The sequence below is a fragment of the Accipiter gentilis genome, chromosome 3, assembly GCF_929443795.1.
Source record: "Accipiter gentilis chromosome 3, bAccGen1.1, whole genome shotgun sequence".
Classification (NCBI taxonomy): domain Eukaryota; kingdom Metazoa; phylum Chordata; class Aves; order Accipitriformes; family Accipitridae; genus Astur; species Astur gentilis.
The window spans coordinates 19,134,139-19,154,308 of record NC_064882.1 but is presented as its reverse complement, the minus strand read 5'-3'; the positions used below and the strand labels follow the sequence as shown (position 1 = coordinate 19,154,308).

The window sequence follows — 20,170 nt, the reverse complement described above, 5'->3', positions numbered from 1 at the left end:
CAGGTCAGCTTCTAATAAGATTGTTTCAAGCCAGCAGACTATCTACAAATGGAAATACAGAGACGTCAAGACTGATTTTACCCACACTAGGATTCTCTTTCATCACTCACGCAGAAAAGCCAATGAAAAGTGGTTAAAATTATGAATATTAGCTATGTAAACCTTAAAGAGAGGCGGCCCTCTTCCTCGCACAACACTGTTATTCCTTCCTTGACTCTGCTGTACATTTTAGCCTGAATCCTTAAGTCCTTTAAGGTATGCCTCAAATCAGAGGATCAGGGACCGGGGGGGGGGGGGGTGGGGGGGTGGTGGTGGTTGTTTTTGTTTTGTTTGGGCTTTTTTACTGCATTGTCTGCATCAGGAGTGAGCCTTGCTCCGCATCATAAGCCATTTCTGAGCCAGAGATACTTACTGAGGAGGAGATCGGGAGGATAGCAGAGGTGAGAACTTCATGGCCAGGGGTGGGCTGCACGTGGAAAGTGCCCTGCGCCAAGCAAGGCAGGATGTGTTAAGCCATGCGGGGCAGAAGAACTCACCAAGAATTTCCACAGGAAAGCTCTGCAGCTACGTAGGAGATATCAGAAGTAGCTGCATCACTTGTGCTTTACCCAAACCTCTGAAAAAACACCTATCATTGTCTCCCCGTCTTTAAAGTACTTGTTTTGTAAAGACATACGGTGTTTTCATTAGCTACTAGCCAAGGGATAGGCATTTTCCAGTTCCCTAAAGACTTCTGGTTTCCATTCCACTACATATCATAGATTTAAACTGCAATACAGAGTCTTTACTGTAACTTGTGCAGTTACTCTACACCTTGATAAAGAAGTTGCTGTTTCTTTTAAATTAAGAATTCAAGTGAATTCTTTTCAAGCAAACAGTTGCTGGCTGCACATGGAGAACAGCAGCATCTCCCCAACCAACAGTAAAATAGTTGTCTGACCAAAAAGAGCGTTAACCATAAGATTTTAAGATACGTGTGCATACAGATAGCTGTATATAAATAAATTTCAGAGCTGTAATAGTGCAAAGTTAACCAAGATCAAAGTTAGTTAGCAGACAAGTTTCTTTCTCCGCTATCTTCTTGCTGATGCATACGCAGACTTCTGAAAGAAATCTACAACAGTTCCAAGTCTCTTTGAAGGCCAAATGTATTTCATTTTAGGTGTTAAAGTATACCACTGATAAAGCCTTGTATATGATGTTCAATATACAAGTAGATTACATTAAAACAAAAATATGTTCATAAAGAAATCTCAATCAAACTAAAAATTACAATTCATGATAAAGATACATAGCTGTTCTCTGTGACAGAAAGTAAGTTCAAAAAGAAAAAGCTTTATAAAAGGTTGAAAACAGGATGGATGTTGCTACCAAAACAAAAAACAAAAAACACAACAAATGAAAAAAAACCCGAACAACACACCCTGACCTTCTGGACAAGAGCAGCCCCCTCCCCCCACAAAAAAAAAAAAAATATCCCTGGAATCCTGGGGAAGGGAAAACCTACAAAACAGGCTCAACAGTCCCCATCCCCCTGTCCCCCCCCCAGTCTGACACACACAGCTTTCCCACTTCACAGGTTAAGCAGCTTTTCTGTGTCCCTATTAACATTTCCATCTCCTCTTTTCTTGCAGATGTGTCTCATGTTCCACATTATTTGAACAACATAAGGCATCACTTGTGAGGCATTCTACAAGTCATTTGTCACTGCAAGTGAGCATGGTCTGCAAAGCTCTTCAGCAGAAGCATACCTCTAGTCAGGCACCAGAGTGAGAACTAATGTTCAAATGAAGCAGGAAGAGGGGAAAAAAGCCCACAAAAAGCCCTATTAAAAGTTGGTGAATGCCACTGAGCTATGTAAAATATAAAACACATTTTAATAGAAACTTTCTAATGAAAAAGAACTTATATGTTTCCAAGTATTTCCCCAATATCCACCTTACAATTTATATAGACAGAGCTAATGAAACCACTGGACAGGGTAGTAAGTACCAAGTTACTTTAACCCTAAATGATTATTTAAGGAGAAGAAAAAAAGAAAGAAAGAAAGAACCAAACAAACCACCTTTTCTCCTCTTGATAGTCCTTTATTTTCTTAATTAAGTTTGATTAAGGTTTTTTTCCCCCAGCATAAGTGCTACACCTGCAAACACACTTGTAATGTATGAACAGGTACATTAATTGTTCTGAATACTGTTTAGAAATTTCATGTTTAGGCAGAAATAGGCTTTTCAGCATAACTGATGCTCCAGACCATTTTTCAGAGAGGTCATGTAGTCTTCACCATGAGAGGGTTTTTTTGAGACCTGACTGGATAAAGCCCTGAACAACTGGGTCTGCTGATCAGGGAACCGATTTCAGGGAGTAAATTAGTAACACAGAAGAAGAATGGCAGCTGGCACATTTTTCCAGCTATGTATTATTTTTCCTTCTCACATGTATTTTTAAAGTAAAACACTTGAGATAAGACTCTCTCTGCATTCTCTGACAGGAAGATACACCCTGACAGACAACTTGTCTTTACCTTTTGCTGAAGTGGGAAAAAAAACAAAACAAAGAAACCCCAAACCACCATGTTTATTGCCTACACCCAACACAATAGGTTTTTAATACTGAAGACAGACAATAGATAAAAAAGCTAAGGACATTTTTTTAAACCTACGACCTGATTGCTTTTTAAACATCTAGCAGTAAGTATAGGAAGTACAATTACTGAGAAGTATTCCAAGAACTAGATCAGCACTGAACAGCCTTGTTTCCAGTAAGAAAAAACTACACAATTCAACCTTGAACACTCAATGTTTGTCACTGGAGCATGTTTTCTATATAGACATACAGAAACATAGAAACACACATAATCGTTAAAACCTTTTAAAGTGAGGTAAAACTAGAGTTGTCCAAAGCATGATAAGCACCCACAAGAGAACAACTTACAGTAAAAAATGACACCAACATCCTCAAACCCTCTGCCTCCATTTTCTGTTTCATTTAAAAGATTGAGTTGGAGCTCCTACTCTAATATTAAAAAGTGTATTTGCCTTTCTTGAGCAACAGAAAGATATGGATGTTCAAAGTAAACTTCTGCAGCAACAAATTTATTATCTTTTGAGAGAAAGAATACATAGAACAAAAATAATTATGGTATAAAATTCTAGCAAAAGACAGCGAGCAAGTCAGCATGTTTTATAAGTAGAAATGAAAGCCAGTGACGGAGGAAAACCACAGGGATATGACACACTGGAGATGATCCAACAGCCGAACTTATGATACATTCAAATTCTATTTTATTATATACTTCTCCTGTAAAGAATACCTAGGGCAATACAATACAGGAAAGCAAGAACTATGCTAAAAATATTATAGAATATATAATACTCTAATTATTAATGATAATTAGTTGATAATAGAACATATAATATTCTATTACACTCTATAAAGTAATATTATAGAATACATAATTAATATAGAATGTCTTGAATATGAAAGTCCACATAGCAAATACCATAGCAACAACTGCACTTCATTATTTTCCTCCTGTCACACCAATATACTTTCTGTTCTCAAAGGCCAAAAGGAAGTATAGTCTATCAGTTTTACCACTTGACTATAGGGAAACAGTACACTGCACTATTTTTTAAGGAAAGTTTAGATGTTGGATTAGTTAGATCTATCCATATCTATTTCAGCTCAGAAGTGCTTTATCCATAATAATTGCCCTGTGCTTGACAGCAATACAGATCTATTTACTACTGATAAAATGCTTACGTGAAGGGCATTACAGAAAAGAGCACCTATATAAGGAATTGTGACCGCTTTTACTAATTAGCTGCATTACCTGGCTTCATCCACAAGAGGACAGAGCTCAGACACCTGCACGCACATTGTAAAGAAGGACTCTATTAGCACCAAGAAGTCTGATTTGTATTGAGCACGTAAGTTGGTGAAAGAAAACTTGAGAGAATTATTGAACATGCAGAAATTATACGAGAGAATTACTAAACGTACAATTTGAGGATTACTAAATGTACAGGAACCACATCTCACTTCGGAAGTCCCCAAGCTGCAGATGATTGGAAGATGGGAGGCTGCTTGCCCTGTTCTTAACCTCTTCCTTAGACATTCACTTTTGGCCATGATCAGCTACTATGTTGTGTTAAATCAAATGTTCGCATTTGATTTAACACAGTGCAGACACCCTTCTATTCAGATAACCGATATCTGAAGTAGTAGTTCAAAGTGTATTAACAGTACAATATAGATAACAAAGACATAAGCAAAAAGGAAAAAAATTAGATCCGTGAAAATTTATTTATGACAGAATTCTGAAAAAGGCCTTACCACTTAGAAGCCATTGTTAACCACCGACGAGAGCCGTTAGCATATCACGCTTAGGATGGCTCCATCAAGACATTTTCCCCAGAGTCCAACGTGTGCTTAGAGATGCAAGAGTAGACAAAGATGTAAACAGCTACAAGTCGGCTGGTATGTAGCCAGATATTGGAGAAAGGTCTCCAAACACAGTACAGACAAATGAAGTACAGAACGCTGAAAAGAAAATGAGAAAAACCATAGTCAAACCCTAGACACTTACTCAATGGAGATGTCAACATTTTCCAAAAGCTTTAGAATTCTGATTTTTTTCACTGAAAAGTCATAAACAATAAAAATCTGTTACGTATGTCTTCAGAATTGCTGTTCTGCTCAGAAGCTGCTGATTCTTAATGATTTTTTCCCCATGAAAAATTAAAACTGACACCAAAATAAAATCTAGCTTCCCACACTCAGCCTATTTTACGTACGTCATTCTTTATGTAGAGTTTTAATTGTACTTTAATTATGAACATACTTTTTTAATCATATACACAATCACTCTCAAATGCAAGTCATTCTGAATCAAATTTTTTATATTAGTCTTTTTATTTCTTTCTGATTTTTGTTGATATTTTTTTTCCCCCCCCTGCTTGGTTAGCATGAGGATGTGGTCAGAAAAAGAAACAAACAATCCTTCAGCTTCGTCTCCCTAACAAAGCCTTGAGAACTTCTGGAGATTCCTACACAACAGAAGTTTCTATGCAACCTGCATACTTGTCACAACTTGCCTAAACAGCATAGTTTGTTTTTGTTCTTCTATACCACCAAACTACAGCAAAAGCACTTCAGCATTTTTAATTTTACCCTGGAGGCAGACCAAGCACTTTTAACTGATTTTAACAACTCAAGTCTTAACGTGCAGCAACAATCCACTGCTCCCGATCATTGGGGGGGGGGGGGGGGGGGGGGGAACACGACGGACGGACTTTTTTTTTTTTTTTTTTTTTTTTTTTTTAAAGTCATAGCCTGAAAATTTACAGGTAAAAAGACCTGTACACCCGACATGACTTTATCCATGCTCTGATGCAACACGAATGTACTACTTCCCTTTAGGGATGTGTGAACCATTCAGTCGTGATCAATTCTCTTATGTATGGTTTGTTCTACTTCTTAATTAGCATTTCCAAAAATACAAGAGAAACCCACGTAATAAGTGTAACCGAAAGGTAAAAAGCCACATCCTGAAAATGTTAAGATGTAAAACAAAGTTTGAAAGTGGGACTTAGAGACAAGCAGGAAAATTAAAAAAGCTTTTGCAAATAGGAAGCAAGCTGATGTTTATATATAAATTGGGAACATACTACACAATTCCTTGAAAAAGCAAGTCAAGTTTTTAAAAAATTTGACCAGTTATAAAGGGAAGCGTTTAAAGACAGATAAAATTCTAACTCTGAATTTTACCTGCTAAACTGCAACTCTTTAATAAAAAAAGTCAACTGCTTTTTGTAGTTTGTGCATTTGACAGTACTGCGCATCAAATCAGCATCACTTTTTCCTCTTTAGACAACTAGGGCAGGCAAACCATTTTCGGCACGGCAGAAATGTATGGCCTTTCATCCTGTCTACATTAATAAACAACACTGTTCACTCTTTCTCCCCCCTTTTGTAGAAAAGGGAAAACCTTACATCCACTCCAGTTTGGAAGCGAGTGGGTTGGCTGTCCTTTAACTCCTCCCCAATTACACTAACTGTGAACAGCACTTTAGCAAAATCAAATCCATGCCATATTACTCTCCATAAAATTGAAAGAATACCCAGACAGAAAACCACCTTGGCATATGCTGACATTTTAGCTCACTTTCTCAAGTGAAACATACATTCACAGATACATAATCCATTCTGTTTAGAGGCTTCCCTTCTCACTGTCTCCAGAGCAAACAAATAAACACATACATCTTCATTCAGCACATCAGATTCAATCTCCCCCCCTGCCCCAGCACGCTACCCAATAGCCCAGCTGCTTAATGGACAAAATAAAGTTAAGCTGAGAACTAACTTGACTGTCCAAGCTTTAGGACAAGATACTGACTTTTCAGTTCAGCTGGCAGAGTGATAGAAAAGAGCCAGAGGGTGGGAGGCACAGGAAAACTCATTTGAGGTATTCAGGTTTTTTAGCGGTACGTACCGAGCAATAATAAACTTAAAATTACAGCTGCTGCCCAGCACTTCCAAGTACAACTACGGTTGAATTTGAACACAGCCTAAGGCATCCTACTGAATCAATCTGATCAGATTAAGTCTGACTGCAGGGAAAAAAAGGTATCAGTAAAGGTAGCAGGAAGGTTGAAAGTCTCCAAACAGATGTGAGCAAAGATTACAGTAACTACAGCATTTTGCTGGAGCACAGTTCATTGGGCTTCATGTACTAACTGCAGCTTACAACTTGAAGTTAAAATGTAACTACACATTATCAGAGTTGAAGTCAAAGGTATCACACAGGTGGAGGTTCAGTGTTTGGGATTCACTCTTATGAAAAAATTATGAAAAGCTAAGAAGCAGAACATGACAAAACTATATAACAAAGTACAAGAGGTTAGCTATCATAAGGTTTAAAAAAATAATAATTCAAAGGACACTGCTGCTACCCCTAAGTTTTCATACCAAAAAAAATTTCAGAACTCCTAACATCTGGAATTGGAAAACACAGCTAAAAATCCAGCCAACCTCAAACCCGTCTGAGTAACAGAAAATATAACATTTATTAGGTGAACATTTTGGGGGGGGATGTGTTTAAAAGAGAATCTCGATTATTTTCAAGTTGATGTATTATATTCACAGAGTAGCTGCTATAATGTTGGCTACTACGCATGACTGAACTCAACTTTACCTTTTGAGCAGCAATTAGATGTTCCAATACAGCACACTTTTTGCCATTGCTAAACATAGGAGAGGTGGTACAGAAGACCACTTCCAAAAACTTCAGGGAAGGGAATTAAAACCAATGTTGCAGGAAATCAGTGTCAGCACCTGCATTTAAGAAGATATGTACAACATGCTAAATTAGGGCCTTTTTATAATTACTGGCCCAAAAGACTTAATGAGATACTTCAGAAGAAAGAAAGAAATATTAATAGTTTTAGCCAACCTCTGTAAGTAGTGTTTTCCATGCTACAAACCCTATCCAGACTTCAATATGCTATGTGTTTCCTTTTACAAAAGTAGAATAAAGGCAAAGATGAATTATATTAGTTTTTAAAGACATCATTTTAAAAATTAAAAGTTGCTAATAAACCTTTTTAGGGGCAAAGATTTACAGAATGGCACCATGGTCACTCAAACATGTGGCTGACCTGTACCTTCAGCATTTCATAGAGCTTGGCTAAGTAACTTGCTGTGACAAGCACTCCTAACATAACACACTACCCCTTGTGAGCTCTGGTGCTCTGTCACTGTCCCCCTTGTTCCCTCCCCAAAGTGATAGCAGATGCAGTAAGAGCCCATACAATGGAGAAACATATCAGGCCAAAGAGCAAAGTAAAGCCAGGCTTCAGCCCAAGGCTCACGACTTACAACCACCCCTCACGCAAGGGGTGGAAGGGAAAAAAAAATAAATATAACTATAACCCAGATTTATTATACAACATATTGACCATATGTAAGACTTATCTGTTACAGACCAATTAAGCAATTTTTCCACTACAGCACTGGGAGATGCTACCAGCAGGCTGAAAGATTTTCAGGGGCTGCTCAGTTCCTCCATTCTCCCAACCTTATCTTCAGCAATGGCCTGCACAGCTAGACTGTACCTAGCTTACCGCTTGCTTTCCTCCCAAATAAGTTCTATTAGTGGCTATACCAGAAATGACAAAAAAAAGTTTGGGAGCACCTGAATGTTACAGAAGCCATTTCTAAGATAACTACGCCATGAGACTAGATCTTAGAAGAATAAAAAGGGGGAATGAAGCTTTCCAGGTTGCTGATATCCAAAACTGCCCCCTTTCTTCACCAAAGCTTGGCACACTTTGTCTTAAGAGAAGATTTTTAGTAACTATTTGGTTCTTTTGCTTCTTGCAAGAGTTTCAGAAATATTAATAATTTAACAAAAGTACAATATTTAATACCACAACCTAAAACCAGTTACATGACTAGTTGAGTGTTAAGTGTTATTAAATGCTGTAAAGAACATGGTGGTGGTCATGCAGTACTTTCCCAATTTCACCAACTATCTCCTTACTGAAACACAGTCTTTTTTCCACTCTGCAATGCGCACAACTAGTGAGGCTAGGTGGCTGTTGATCAATTAACTATGGGGAAGCATGGAAGTCATAACCAGGAGAGAAGCAGGGGTTCCCAATGCAAAAAGCAAGCCTTTTGGAGGCTGGGGGGGGGGGGGGGGGGGGGTGGGGTGGGGACAACTTCATTAAACACAGATATTGCAGCTGGAAGATGCATACGTCATAAACAAGAAATTGAGGTAGGTTCAGCTTCTACCTAACTGATGCGGAAATGAGATAACGCTCACGAGGCAGATCAAAATCACCTAAGAGGAATCATGGGAAAAGAAGAAAAGGATGCATCTCAGTCATACCAAAACTTTGGAATATAGCCAAACATCTGCACCTGAGAACTATATTTGCTATACTGGTTCAACACTTTCTCCTCTTAAGAATTATAAATAGCTCTCCATTTACAAACTAAAAAAGTTCAATTGAAAAGGCTCCCATACAATCCCCACTCGTAGTTGAGAAGGATTTGCAAGATAAACTTCAGAGGAGGGCTTGGTGCCAAATGTAATAACTTGAACATGATAACTCAAAATTTAAAAATGTGTATTTGCATTCTTCTTTCCTTCGTTAGCACAAAAAGGGACTAAGAATAGTAGGTGAATCACAAATCATGTCCATTGGGCCAGTGCTACAAAACCTGCCTGTTCTTTACATTTTGATTATAACTTTTATCTTTCAGAATCTCATTTGAGTATTAGAAATATGCCAAAACTCAAACTGTGTTTTTACCAGAGCACAGTGGATATTTCCATCTAGGCATAACACCTTTCAAGTCTCTCAGATTAGCCTCTTAATAAAAATTACCTTTATTAGTGCCACAGCCCAAGGAACCCACTACTTTCAGAAACCAGGGTGATGCAAGACTTGCTCGGTTACACCTCCCCTTCGTGCTAACGCCCTCTGTCTCCCACCTTCACCCTTGCTATTTTCCAATTGTTGACTTAGAGGAGTGTTTCCTCAGCTGTAATACAGAACCAATGATTTTATTTTGGGCCCCAAAAAAGTAACTGTACTGGTTTCAGCTGGGGTAGAGTCAATTTTCTTCCTAGTAGCTGGTAGCATTAAGTTTTGGATTCAGTATGAGAAGAATGTTGATAACACTGATGTTTTCAGTTGTTGCTAAGTAGTGTTTGTACTCAGTCAAGGATTTTTCAGCCTCTCATGCCCAGCCAGCAAGAAGGGTGGAGGGACACAGCCAGGACAGCTGACCTAAACTGGCCAAAGGGGTATTCCACACTGTGTGACATCACGCCCAGTATATAAACTGGGGGGAGTTGGCTGAGGCAGCGTGGGTGGATCACTGTTTGGGAACTGACCAGGCATTGGTCAGTGAGTGGTGAGCAACTGCACTGTGCATCACTTTTGTATATTCAAATTATTTTTTTATCATTATTGTCATTATTATTTTCTTCCTTTCTGTCCTATTAAAACTGTCTTTATCTCAACCCACAAGTTTTACTTTTTTTCCCCCTGATTCTCTCCCCCATCCCACTGGAGGGAGGGAGGGGGGAAGTGAGCAAGTGGCTACGTGGTGCCTAGTTGCTGGCTGGGGTTAAACCACAACAGCGAGCTTAGTTATTTTCTCTTATAGCAATTTTAAGTTGGGACTAGCTATCTGAGAGAAAGTATTTCTGTGCTGCTTTTCAAGAAACTGCAAAATAAGAGTGTCCAATCTGCAAGTGATCTGCAGAGGACCGAAAAATTATAGCTCTCTTCTTTCAGCGTCAGAGGTTGTAAGCAATCCATATATTAGGACTACCTCAAACGGATGTTGCTTCCACCAGGAAAATAGCCCAAACTAAGTCTGTGTCAGGACAAATTTTGAAATAGTACACACAAGTATTTCCAAGGGAACTAACGAATAAGACTCCAGCTTGCCTAATCTTATGTCACCTAGACATTTACCATCACTTGTTCTTTCTTATTTCACATGCACTGGGGAGGGGAAATGGCAGACCATAACCAAGAGCACCAACCGTCTTCTTCCTCAGATGCACTGCTGCCTGCAACAAAACAAAACAGTACATCTAGAGCATTTGCAGTGGCTCCTACTAAGGCTCTTGCAGCCATTGATCTGAACACCATCGTTCACCTTATCTACATTAACAAAGTTTCAGCAGCAGCAAAAGCAAGAACTTCCATGAGCGTGCAATGTAGGCAAGAAGCCTCGAATTCCAACCTCCGTACCACCACCTCTATAGCAACAACAGGGAAAATGCAAAAAATGCCAAATGGCTCTACAAACTAAACTCCTTTTTCTCCTTTTTACAAAATGAATTGCAAGCACAGACTAAACTAAAAATCAGTCTATAAACATGAAACTAAATAATTAAATCTGAAGAACAGGAACTTATATCACACTTTCAAACTGCTTTTGGCAATTTCCTACTTTTGGAAGTATCTCAAACCAAAACCAACAATCCTTTTCAATTCAATAAGCTTTTGGACACCAACATCTAGCAGGGTTCAAGCACTTGGAACTATTGAATGAAAAATCAAATATGCTGACCAGACAATGTTGAAGTCTAACAGCTAGCAGATCTCTTATCTACTCAAGTAGTTGCAGAAAAACATGCTTATATCTGATATACCCCAATCTAGTGCAATATTCTCTAGCCTCTGGAAATCTGATACAAACACTATATAAAAGGCAGTAGTGGTAATTGCTTTTGTAATACAATGACCGGAATGAGGACTTCATTGTACTTGTAGACCATGTCTACCCATTCTTTTCTCTTAAACAGCATTCAACCTGAAGAGTTCAGAGGGTCTGTATTTACATGGGCTGAGACGTGAACTTGCAGTTTCAGTTTAACAGAAGCCCAAATCAGACCAGTTTGCATTCTCCAGCATGACAATAAGATAAACAGAAGAGTAGTTGAAATATTCTTCTTGTTTCTACGCACAAAACATTATAAAAGCCCTACTGATACTCTCTCTCTCTCTCCTATGCATCCTACTCTTCCCATAACAAATGCATACTAGTTTTCAAAGTCATCTTCTAAATTCAATATACCTTTTGAGAACTTGTGTCACTAACATATGCCAATTCTTAAACTTGTAACACCTGCATCACTCTAACTAGAGTCACATAAAGATTTTATGTCTTTCAACTATATAGTTATATGCAAGAGTTTTATATACTAGATATGGTTTTAAGGGAGCATGCAATAAAAGCTACTATAAAATTATAGGGGCTAGGAAATACTTGAAAACAGAACTATTTATTCTTAATTTAAAAATGCAAGTCAAATTGGGTCAAATCAGTTTCACACAATCTACCCCCCCGACCACAAAAATACAAGTATAATCTGTGCCTACCTGACAGCTTAGAGATTTTTGAATAACAGACTATAATATCAAAGGTTGATCATGACATACAGTAACAGACACGTTCTTAAATGTTTTTAAATCAGGGTTGGGGTTTTTTCCCCTTGTACAGCAAAGGTCCAAAAGTGTACAAGTATTAAATAAATGTGTATAACTGCATGTAAAGACTCTCAGATTCCTGCCCCACAAGCTTGTTCTATTCATTTTGTACTTGTATCTACCTAGCTTACTGTTCCCACGCTTGCTATCCACTACTTCTCACCTGTACCAGCTGTTCTATATTCACCAATTAATTCTGCAAGTAGGTACATGTAACTATATATATATACACACACACACACACAAACATATCTATCAAATCCATCTGAAGAATCAGCTCTGACCCTCAGTTTTATATGCAACATCTACCACCAAGTAGGTTCAAATGGGGAGACAGAGGTGAGGTCTAAACTGAAGGAACAGAGGGAATGAGGCAGGATCTCCATGATCTCTGTGTCTACAGGAAACAGAGAAACAGGTTTGCCATATCCAAGTGAAGGTGTCGGGGAGACCTACCCTTATTGCTACTCCTCCAGAGATCAGGAGCTCCCATTCCCAACTCCTTTCTCTTTATGAGCTGAGGTGGGGTATCCAGGAGCTCCCCAAGGCACTGCACCAGCACCAGCCATCATGGGACCAGCTACTCCTCATCACCTTACCCCAGGGAATAAACAGGCCAGTCACAGTGCACATGACACTAATTCTTCAGCTTTGTGGACATCTTTTTTGGATGACATCTACAGAGGTAGAAATCTTACCATTTTTGCTTACAGCAATCTTTTTTAAGATGATCAGTTCAATTTAAATCATGAAAATTCTCTCAATGTCAAAATGTTCAGCTGCCACAGACACAACCCTTACAGTTGTTTCTGATCTAGCACAAGAACAGATGTGGTGTTGATAAGGACTGTTCTCATGCAAAACAGAAAGAAATGCCTAGGAACACTTCAACCTATCTTTCATGCTAGCTTCTCTACAGAGAAATCAGTCTTTGTCCAGGTCTACTGTTAACTAGAAGTCCCCTTTAGGGCATGGCATTTACAAAAGAAGATGCTGCTTCATTTTGCAAAACTGGGCAACGGCACTGGAGAAATAAAGTCAATCTTAGCGATATCAGCTTCAAAGGTGAATTCCCAAGACCTGATCTTATCATAACATTCTCAAGCCTCATGGTATAGATATTCCTTCACTTTTTTTTTTTTTTAATGAATTATGCTTCTTTTAATCTCTTTTAACAGTCTCCCACATTGAATTACTAGAGCCTTATCTTTTGGACCAAGTACAACAAACTATCTGTATTTGTAGTTTTCACCACTCTCCCCAGCTCTTATTTTATAAACATATCCAGCATTATATTCAGCTACTCCAAACAAATAAACTTAACTGCATAGGGCTGGCAAAACCCACACAATTGTTGTCTTTGAGACTACTACAAAAAACAAGCAGTGAAAGGTCAACAGCAGTAAGTCTTGTGTGAAAGGCTAAACAAGTGGGGTTGAATATTGCCAAGCAGGTCTTACCCATATTCTCATAAGGATCTTTTCAGCACGTTCTCGTCTCGCAGAACGGTACCCAGTTTTTCTTTCCGCTCTTCTCCCTTGCTTATTCACACATCGCTAGGGGTATCTTTGAGCTCCTTGAATACTTCCTGCACGAGTATGACTAACATCATTCCCACCATGACCGGGACTACGGTAGGCCCAAGGAATGTTAGCAACAGTGATACTTAGCAGTGCTGTATTTAACCTGTAGTTTCTCATCCCATTTAACATAACACACTTGAGTAGTAATATTTTTTGTTATAAGTTGCAGCTTATGAAGACAAAGCAGAGAAGCCTTGAGAGGACTGAGGAAAGAAAGCAGGATCCTAAGGTTTACCAGCAAGGTATTTCCACCAGAGCATTAAGAGACCTCGACAAAGTCTCCCTGGAACCTTCTCTGGAATACTTCATACAAGTCTGGTCAATGTGTGCTAAAAAGACTAATTCATATATTAAAGAAGGCAACAATGGGATTTTAGGATGATCGGGTGAACAGGAAACATCTCACCCAAACAATAAAAAGTCTGGTTTAGCAAAATTACACTACTCTCTCTAGAAATATACTGAAGATAAGCAAAATAAACATGGCTATTTAAGCTAAAAAAATAATGTTGGCGACTGCCACTGACGTAAACCGCTTTAACATAATACAACCTCAAAATTACAAATACTCCCAAGCATCAGTTATTTAAATGTGAAGTAATCTTCCAATAGTTAGATGACAAAACACACCCAATAGTTGGATGGCAAAACACACAAAGCTTGTTTTATCATCATCATCTCATGTAATTTTAATTAAAAATCAAAGGGAAGAGGAGATAAAAATGCCCAAGCCAGGAGTCTTCTCCCATTTTATGGAAAACAGGGATAAAGAAGAAAATAGGTCACCACACTAACTCCAAAGTGACCAGCAGTACCACTAAAGTGTTCATATCAATAGTCCCAAGCCTCCTGCTACAGACCCTGCTGAAAAGCCAACTGTTTTAGACTAACCCAGCACCAGCTCTGAAAAAGTACAGTTCACTTAGACTTGTACAGACATCTGCCAAAGCAGAGCCGGCATGGCAGAATAAAGGGACGCCTGTACAGAGATCTGTGCAAACTCCACGCAGATCAGCTTCGTCTATCGTCACTAACTGCAAAAAAAACATTCACATTGCTCACATTGACAAGGGCAACAATACCCATGTAAAGAACAAACCATTAAAACCCCAAGGCTTACAGTAACAGCTTCTAGGCACTAGGCCATTTTATCAGACCAAATACTTAAGACATTTCAGAGAACCTCAAACTCAACTTTAGAAGTTCATTTTTTAAAAAAATATTTGTTCCTCTTCCATTTTTGCATGCAAACATAAATCACTAGGAAAAACTAGGGAAGAACACAAAAATCCCTCAAAACTGTAGCCACGTCAAGAGCAGACACTTGAGGGGTTTTATTCCTTTCTGATATCTTCCAGTGATGGTATTGGACACTTGCTATCTGAGATTGTATTCTGTCATTCTTCCTGGGAGGTGTTCATGTCAGAGGGAATTAGGGATTATAACAGATAATTATCGGGGTAGGGGAAGGAAGGAAGGACAACACAAGTCTTCGAAGAGACTATACAGCAGTACACTGTCAAACACTGAGGGTAAGTGAGCTAAATACTAGAAAGAAGAAATGCTATTTTAATCAATAAAAAAAGGCAGAAGCAACCCTAGCTGAGTCAGTCTGGCTAACATCTATTACTGTAGCTCACCGGGATTTGGAGTGAGACTAGACAAGAATAACACTGAATCCTAAAGCCTTCTAACATTGCAACACTTCCTTTCCAGCCCATAGTCATTCCTGGGAGGATTATTACAGATATAAAAGTCATAAAAGTTCAAAGTTGTTTGGGTGCGAGCATGCAGAAGCAGTACAAAGCAGTAAACCAGTTAGGCTGTGCACTAGGCCAGCTGCCCTCCCACTGATGGATAAGCTACATTGCATTTCCTACCAGTAAGGCAATGCAAGTCAGTAATTACAGTTATGGGGTCACAAACCCAGAACTATTACCCTCATTTTTCTCACAGTAACTCATGCAACTCATGTGTGCATATAGCACCTTTCTCTCACATTATTATTTGCATATGACACCCATGGCTTCTGTTAAGCTAAGGGTTAAATATAGACAGAAATTGCTAAAAGCTCACAGCTCTCTAAGCCAGAGGGAACATATTATATACCCGTGTTCTGTATTACGCGGGTCCACTGAAGTGTAAAGTTTGCCTACATGCCTCTTAAGGAACTCAGACACACACAAAAAAAAAAGTAATTTAGTCCTCTGTGCAATAATGAAGTAGCCATCATTAGAGAAGATGACCAAGATAAAACTCCTTGAAATACAAAACTACATATAAAATAGGCAACTCCTGATGCAGAACATGCTGTTTTCCTAGTTGTTTCCTTTGATGCATAGCCACTGGGGGGGGGGGGTGGTGTAATAATAATCTTCTTAAATTCTTAGAAAAAGTAAATACAGACAGCATGTTCTCAATTGTATTAGCAAAAACTTTCAGCATACCAATTAATTTTACCTCCCAAAATTAGAGACAAATACTCACAGTGAAAAAAACATTTGAGGACCATTCTTGAGCTGTTAAGGCCTAGCAGGATGACACTGGAAAGTGTTAATACAGTGACATGAAAAACGGAACAATTCTACTTTTTGCCTTACAGCCCTACAAACCCTCAACTTCCCTCCTCAAATGCACTATGCTATTACATGAGAACCAGCTATCACCGTGCTTTGGTTTGCCTAGGCCAGCTAAACAGAAACAGAATTAGTTGAATATTTCAACTTTACCTTAACTAACCCCACAGAAGAATTAAACAACTTTTCTTTTGAAATGAAGTTCAGCAACAGTTTTCTACAACATCCCAAAGCAACATACCAGCGCTTTGCTCCAAGGAAACCACTTCCAGAAAGAAGTCAGCACAGGCTTTAACCAAATCCATTTTAGAATATAAATAAGGAGCCATTCACAGCAGCAATTCACCCAGGGAAGTCAGTTGTCTACTGACAACAACTGCCATCAAGTACCACTGACTAAGGGCCTCTACAAACCGCAGATAGAGGAAGCTTTTGACAGAGAGAATGTCGCTCTCATCTTCAAATACTTAACTTAATAAACCTGCAAGACAGTTTTTACCGAGGGTTTTTTTCCTTCCTGTGACAGCGTCACAAGATAAGAATCGATGTGCGGTTTCCCAGCGCCTGCTCAACAATCTTCCACACAGATTCTGAAGTATTCGCGGCATATCCTCAGTGTAACAGTAACAACACAGAAGCAAAGCCACACAAACAGCCTACTGAGGAAACAACTTATTGAGGAAATACTTAAGAACTACAGTTAATTTCACTCTTTGCTCAACCCACAATCAGCAAGTCACCTTCTTTATCACAGCACTCTATATGTTCCATATTGCTTGCTCCTGCCCACGTGAGTGGCTCTCCACCTACTACCGCAACAACTTCTAAACACCTTGCTCTTTCTGGTCTGCATTTAGTGGCTTACCATCTAAGTCTTTCTCCCTACACAAAGTCTGAGCTTGGAAGATGTGCAGTGCACCTAAGAGCAAAGAGGAACTTGCTTTCTGCTTTAGTATATCTCTTTCCTAAGGCACATTTCAGAACTGTGATTCTGAAGGAAGTCCAGATTACACTCTTGCTACCTCACCTCCAGACTGTCTTACTATTCCTTAAAACTGTATTAGCAAACTGCTTTTGCAACTCATTCAGTACGAGTGACCACCAAAATATTTTGGGGTTGGAGTTTCGGAAGGGCTTTTTATGTTTTCCATGTGATTCCTCAGGACGTTTTACCTGGAGTTATCCTGATCACCAGCCCAGTGATTTCTGGTTAAGACACAAACTGAATTGTTCGCCGAGCAGCTGACTGTTGTTACAGTCGACAAAAATCATCACATAGCCAAAACACTGGAAGCGTATGTGTGAAAACGGGGCGGGGGGGAACACTCGCGACTAATTAAGCCCCTGCAATACCTCCAGCCTCGCCGATAACGCCTACGCGAGAACGTAAAAACGAGTCTTTAAGGTGCCGTTAGGACCAAGTTCGGTCCTACCGGCCCCTGACAGCGACTCCTTCACGAAGCGCTCCGCAGGCAGCGCGGGGCGCGCACACGCGTACCTTCGCCTGGACGCTCGGGATTTGGCAGCAAGTTTCGCCGAAGGGCAGGCGAGCGAGCGCGGCCAGCCGCGCCGAGGGCGGGAGCGGCAGGCGGCACGGTCGCTGCCCGCCCGCGCCGCCTTCTCCACCCCAAGCCGCGACTCCCGCGCCTTTCTCCGCCGGAGCCCCGCCGCGCCCGCGCAGCCCCCGGGCACCCCCCGGCGGCGGCGGCGGCGGCGGCGGGGCGGGGCCGGGAACAAAGCCCGGCTCCGTGCCACCCTCCCCGCTCCGTCCCGCCATTCCCGGGCGGCCTGCCGCACGCCCGGCCCCGCCGGCCCCCGCGGCGCTGGCTGCCTCGGCGGCCGCCGAGCGCCGCAGGCCGGCGGCCGTCCGGCCCCGCTGCCGCGGGGGACGACCGGAGCCAGTCGGACGGGTGCGGGCGCGGGGCGGGAGGAGCCCGGCGGCGGCTGCTTTCCGCTCGGACCGCGGGGGCTGTGCCAGCGCCGCGCCCACCCCGGGGGCTCCGGGGGGCCGCAGACCGCGCCGGGAGGTGGCGGGGGGGGGGGGGGCGGGGGGGGGGGGGGAGGCGGGCGGGCGGGCAGGCACCCCGCCGCCGGCTGCGCTGCGCGGGCGGGGCCGGGGCGGAAGGGCGGGAGGAGACAGGGCGCGGGCCGCGGAGGGGGCCGGCGGAGGCTCCGTCTCCCCAGAGAAGGAGGGCCGGAGCCCCGGCCCGGTGGGGAGGCGGCCGAGAGGCGCCAAGCGCACGCCAGCTCCGCCGAGCCCTCCCCGCCTCGGCCCCGCGTCCCGCCCGTCCCCCCCCCTCCCCCCCGGCGGCGGGCAGGGCCGCCCGGCGGCACGCTGCCCTGCCCTGCCCTCCCCGCCGTAAACAAAGCGGCGCGGGCCGCGCGCCGCGCAACACCCCACCGCTCCCCCCGGCCCGGCCCGGCCCGCGCGCTCCGTTTCCGCCGGGGCGGGCGGCCCCCTCCTCCCGCCCCCACCACCTCAGCCGCGACCGGGTCCCAGCTCCGCCGCCTCACCTCTCCCGCCGGTGCGAAGCGCTGCCTCCCGCCGCAGCCCCGGGCAGCCGCCGCCTGAGCGCGGCTACGGTCCCCTTCAGAGCGACTCTGGTGGGAGCCGGTGAGCGACTCGCGCCGCCGGCATCCCCCGCCGGCTTTATCCCGACGCCGCCTCTCCCCTCCGGTAACTCGACGGTCCGGCTCGTCCCTCCCGCCCCCCCCCCCCCCGCCGCCTCCCCATTGGCACGCGCCGCTCCACCAGGAACCGACGCTCACTGGGGCAGGCGCGCAGCACTCACGCGGCCCCGCCCCCCCGCCTCTTCCCCGTTGGCTCCCGAGCGTCCGGCCCGCCCCCCGGGCCCCGCCCCCACCCGACGCCTCGGCCAAGCGCAAGGCCGCGAAGGAGGAGCCGAGCTTCCCATTGGCGGCGCCCCGCCAGCTTCCTGCGGCTGCGATAGGACGAGGCGGCAGCCAGTTCCGCGTCCCGGCCGTGGGAGCGCTCTGAGGCGCCGTTGCCCGCCCGCCCTCCCTCCCGCGGCGGCTGAGGGACGGCGGGCGAACTCCCGCCCGGGCAGCCTGGCGGGAGGGCGGCCTCAGACGCCGGCGGGACAGGTGCAGTCCCCTGCCGGCCCGGGAAGCCTCCCCGCCACCGGCGAGAGCAGGACCGATCGCCGTCGTTAAAAACCAGTTAAGGCGGCCGGTATCGCGCAGGGAGCCGGGACTAAGGCGGCCCTCCGGGCATGCAGCGGCGTGGCTGGGGAACATCCAGAAAGTTTCCCCGCTAACGAAGCGAGGAGGCCCTCCAGGGGAGCCGCCGGACAGGCCGCGCCGTGCCCGCCCTCCTCACGGCCTCCCCTTCGCCCCTCGCCAACCGCCGGAAAAGACGCCCTTCCCCCCCCCCCGCCACCGGGAATAAGGGCAAATACTTGTGCCTCGGCCAGCTCCGCAAATGCACAGATGCCGCCTTTTTGCCAGGAATTATTCGCCTTGTTCTACCAACGCGAACGGCTGGGCTTCCCCCGCAGAAGTAGCCTGGCTGGCTCCGACGAAGACTGCGAGGCAGGGCAGGGCGGGGGGCCGCTTCCACCACCCCTGCAGAGCAGATAAAACGCTCCGGCTGCTTTTGCCATTGGCACTCGACTTTGATTTCACGTACTACCCCCAGGCGCCAATCTGCATGGTCTATCGTAATGCAAGGGACACAGACGGAAAGGCAAGGTAATGAGGTAATTCACCACAACATCCTCAGGAAAGTCATCCCATACTAGGGCTGGCTAGGATTTCACCAATACAACGCGTCTGGGGGCTGAATGTAACAACGCGCTTCTAGACAATGCAAAGATTAGGGAGCCGATAGTAATAAAAACAGAAACAGTACCAACATTAACATCTTAAGTGGTTGAAAGTTACTATATATTTTCTGTTGAAGTGCCTTAAAAGTTCCAGGCTTGAAAAGGAAAAATAAAAAAAAAGGGGCAGAAAAAAAAAAAAG

At 43.3% G+C, this 20,170-nt stretch overlaps 1 protein-coding gene across 2 annotated transcripts in view; it reads right to left on the bottom strand.

The window, feature by feature from the left end:
- The window catches only part of FRYL (FRY like transcription coactivator), a 176,570-nt gene extending 157,693 nt beyond the window's left edge, over positions 1–18,877 (bottom strand). Inside the window, exons 1-3 of one of the 2 annotated variants that reach the window (XM_049797363.1) lie at positions 18,700–18,877; positions 10,503–10,600; positions 4,339–4,545 (exon numbers count right to left, since the gene is read on the bottom strand). The gene's annotated coding sequence lies outside the window, so the exon portion shown is untranslated. The remainder of the gene's footprint in view (positions 1–4,338; positions 4,546–10,502; positions 10,601–18,699) is intronic. The other variant, XM_049797357.1, reaches the window with a different exon arrangement.
- Positions 18,878–20,170: the final 1,293 nt, after the last annotated feature.